This window comes from Crocodylus porosus, unplaced genomic scaffold (genome assembly GCF_001723895.1).
Source record: "Crocodylus porosus isolate Cpor-Errol unplaced genomic scaffold, CroPor_comp1, whole genome shotgun sequence".
Classification (NCBI taxonomy): Eukaryota; Metazoa; Chordata; order Crocodylia; family Crocodylidae; genus Crocodylus; species Crocodylus porosus.
Genome location: NW_017728914.1, coordinates 17680369 through 17684801, shown reverse-complemented (window position 1 = coordinate 17684801; position 4433 = coordinate 17680369). Strand labels below are relative to the sequence as shown.

General features: G+C 44.4%; 1 long non-coding RNA gene across 1 annotated transcript in view; it reads right to left on the bottom strand.

The window, feature by feature from the left end:
• LOC109309980 overlaps positions 1-2752 on the bottom strand; it is a 28889-nt gene extending 26137 nt beyond the window's left edge. The window contains exon 1 of the long non-coding RNA XR_002101104.1: positions 2739-2752. This is a non-coding gene — a long non-coding RNA (uncharacterized LOC109309980). The remainder of the gene's footprint in view (positions 1-2738) is intronic.
• Positions 2753-4433: the final 1681 nt, after the last annotated feature.

Sequence of the window (4433 nt, the reverse complement as noted above, 5' to 3'; positions counted from 1 at the left end):
CTTGTAGATGTAGACAGCCCCTTTTTTAGTTTTTGAATTGCAAGTTTTGTATCTTGCTGGGGGGAGGGGGGGGGCTAGAAAAGCTCCCCCCCCCCCTTATTGCCAACTTTTTTAACTACCCTTTATTTTATTTGCAGGATTAACAGCTTCCCATTTCTTTCTCTTTCCAACTCCACTCCTCCCTGTGACCCCCACACATTTTGGCCTCTTCTCCATGCTAAATGCTATTAAGCCTTTCCTTGTGACTGTGTTTTCTAGGCCTCTGATTTTGTTCTCATGAATTTAGCCTCTTCAAAAAATACGTGGGCAGTGTCCATGACTTAGATACAGCACTCCAGGTGAAGCCTTATTAGTACTGAATTGTCACACTTCAAGTGAAGTGACTTTCTTTCTCCTGTTGCAGTATCTGTGCGTAGTCTTGTTGCTTTGTCTTGTTCCCTGTAGTACTGCAGTCTAGCCAGTTATCACCTAACTTGTATTTGTGCATGTGACTCTGTTCCATCCTAAGGATAGTACTTGGCACTTTCAGGTAACTTCTCCTGTTTTACCAAGGTCACTTTGGATCCTAATCCTCCAAAGTGCTTCCCCTGCTACCCCCAAATTAATGTAACATGCCAGTTGATTTCTATGACATGATGTGTCAGGAGCAATTCATACTTACCAGAGCCAATGTTGGCCATCCTTATAACCTTCTAACTTTGTTATGTACTTAAGTTCTGGAGCAAATCAATAAATCTTTCTTTCTGGGTATTCTGAGCACTTACTGGCTTTGTGCTTTTTGTTCCATTTGTTGGAGAGAGGTTGGTGTGTTTTTATGAAATGCTTTCAGCAGCAGGAAAGGTTCTTCTATTGTTCTACATGAAATAATAGAGCTCTATGCCCCCTATCTCTCACATCTGAGAAATACCAGCAGCCTGGAGCTGGTGTGAAAAATAAATGACTAAGAGTCAGATTTTGTGACATACCTGTGATTTTAATACTGTATATAAGGTTAGGAAAAAAACCAACTGGGACTAAATTAGTAGGAACATATACAGTGAATTTCTCTTACTTGTACTTCTCTTGGGGAGTTAACTTGATGAAGTGAACTCCAGCCCATGAAAGCCTGTGGTGTGTGCATGAGAGAACACACCTACTTTGGTTAGTCTGTAAGGTACAAATCTACCCTGCTTTCCGCTTGATTTCAGACTAACACAGGTAACTGCATCTGAGGTAATTTCTGCCAAATGGAGTAGTCTCCAGTTTTCACAGCTGCTTGCCCTATGAACATTTCCCAAAACCCACTTCTCTCTGAAGAGGTGAAGCTGATTTTAGGAGGACTGGTGTCTTCACATCAGGACTTGATTGAGTGAGCTTGTTCTCTAAGTCACAGGGTGTTAAGAAGCTGTACAACTCTCAATAAGTTATGCAGTTTATGAGCCTAGAAGCATAGCCGGAAGCAGGTTCTGTACATTATGCCCTTCAGTTGCAAGTAGTTATTCGGGGGTGGGAGTGACTAATAGTATAATAGATCCATACCCTACTTCTGTGGGGCCTATACACCTGAGCCAGCAGCAAATTTGTTGCAATTCACTTGTATGTGTAGCTAGTGGCTACCCTCTGTCCCTGAAGGAAGGGGACCGCAGGAAGGCAACTGACATGGAGGAATGCCCTAATTGCATTGTTTTCCCAGGGATGTCTCCTTGGAACCATAGAAAATTAGGGTTCATAGATGTCATGGACATTAGGCCTGGAGGGGCTCTTACAAAATAAATGGGTCCAGCCCCTTGCCCAAGGGGTAGAAAGTCAGCCCAGCAAGGTAAGTATCTAAGCATTTCTTAAAGAGATCTAGAAGGGTTGGAAGGGACCTCAGGGTCATCTAGTCCAACTCCCTGCTCAAAGCAGGACTGTCCCCAACTCTATCATTCCAGCCAGGGATTTGTCAAGCTAGGCCTTAAAAACCTCCAAGGATGGAGATTCCACCACCTCTATAGGCACCATCCATTGTGTATTATTCAGCACTGTCTTAGCGCTGCGTCTTGCAATAGGAGCATGAGCTGCCAGGACAGGTAAGTGGGCAGACTTTTATTTAAATGCAGTTAACTTCATGCTGGAGTGAATCATCTGAAACTATCAATGTATGATTCTTGCAGAGGTTTTCATAGGCAGATTTTGTAATGTTAGTGTGTCAGTGGAGATGCTCCTCTTTATACATGATCTTATGAAGGGACTCTCAGTATTGTAAATAACTAAATAGGAATTTCAAAGCATGTAGAAAAAGATTGAGTAGCAAGTCTACCATGTGTATCCAGTTTCCAAAAAGAGGGAAGACACCTTGCATCAAATGGTTACAGGGAAGAACAGCCAAGAATCCCTTGAAAGAGTCGCTAGGTTTCGATTTGTTTCTAAATTTAGAGTTATTGCTTCATGTTGCAAGCAATAATTTAAGGTAGCAAGATACATTTTAGGTTGGAATTTTACAAAGGGTATGAAGGAGCTTGGAATCAAATGCTTACAGATTGCTACAGGATGCAAGTGCATCTGACTTCCAGCGTTTGTTTGTTTGTGTATAAAAATCTACTTTATGAAATATCAGTCTATTGTATTCAAAGAGTAGCTCTGCTCTGAAAAGTGGCTCTGTACCAATATCACTGGGGGAGGTCAATATTTAAACTTCCTCCGTTTAGAAACTACATGTTCTAATTGTATCTCTGTTCATTTACTTTTTATGCATCATTGCCACCATTAAGTGCCATTACTCCTTCATATTGTATCCTCAGTTGATAACACTGGACAGCTTAAAAGTCCTTTACCCATCTTGGTGATTTGTCAGGGGGGATGTAGGAGGTGTGGGCAACAACATATTTTCTTCTACAAGGATACAAAGAAGTTAGGAGACTTGCCTAAAACTATGCAACCCATCTAGAGTTCAGTGGGTTTATTCAAGTGTGACAGGTTTATAGTTTGACCTGGAGAACCTTTATTGCTTGTGGTGATATAAGGGAGGAAGAAACAGCCTGACCTTTTAGAGCCCATCAGTCTTCTCATAAACAGTAAATGACACAGCATCACTAAGATTATTTAGAAAATAGTCTCTTAAATTATATACCGTATAAACGGGATGATTGTGTTTTTAAAAACAGAACTTAAAAGGTATGTCATGTAATTAAATTGGGTTTGGGCTCAATAAAGAAAAATGCGCCCTGCCCCCCCCCGCCCCGCCATCAGATTTGCTGATTACAGTGAGTGTAGTTTATGTATTACAATACTTCTGACTTTGTCTGGACATAGGTTAACCTATAGTATAAGTTTAGCATGTAATAAGATGAGCTATAATGCTATTATATTGCTGTGTAATGCTAAGAAATGTTGATTACTGATTGCTAGTGTGAGTTTTAGGAAGACAAGCTGAGTTTTAAGACTGGAAGTGGAGGCCAAACCATGAAGATTTGGCCTTAAACTCAGGTGAGGCAGCAGACAGAGCTCAAGTGTCTCATTCCTACCTCATATTGAACATATCCTCATATTTTGTTTAATTTCTTTAAAGCCCCATTGCCACCCACCTGGGAACCCCTCAGTCATGTTCACAGCTCTGCCCTCTGAGCACCAATTTGTTTTTTTCCAGAACATTACATTCGTCTGTGAAATGCTCTGTGGTGCTAGTCCTGTTTTCTGTTTCACTTTAATCTTTAGGCTAGGGATGGACTTCCAAGAAGCCAGAGCCTAAATTGGTTCAACCTTTTGCAGGCTAGTGTAACCTGCCTAGGTTGAACCAGTTTGTAACAGAACAGACATGCAGGCACTTGCCTGCAGTTGCTCAGGCCAAGAGCTGGGGGTCCTACAGTGTGCCCTTGACTGCAGGAAAGGGGGGTGCAGTCTGGGCTGAACTGGCCAGAGGGGTTTAATTCCCCTACTTTTTTTCACCCTGTGCTGGTTCCAGGCTGTCCCATCTGGGCTGCGCAAGTGCAGCAGGGGAGAAACTACTGCTCAGCACAGGGAGAAGTGGCCTTGTATAGAGCTCCCCTACCCCAGCCCTGTGGTGGCGGTGCTGGGGTGGGAGGGGGAAGAGGAGGAGCAGTGCCCCACAGAGCCCTTCTTCCCTGCCCTGGGGGGGAGGAGGAGCAAGAGCAAGGGGAACAGCCCCCTGCCCCATAGGACAACCATCCTGGCATGGCCCTTCTTAAGGTGAAGGGGGCAGGGAGAAGGGTTAACTCCTCCCTCCATCCCTTCTGGTCTCTTCTGCCCTGCAGCAGGGGTCTGCCAGCCCCAGGGGCCAGGGCTGCAGCCTCCTCCCTTCTGCTCCCTGGGGGACAGGCTGACCCCAGCTGCAGTGGGGGAAGGAGGGAGGAATTAAGCCCCTCCCTGCCAACACTGTCTTAATGGGGCTGTGGTGCCCCGTGTCTCTCCAGGTCCTGTCTCTGCTCTGGCTAGAGAGCAGAGCAGTGGGGCCAGCC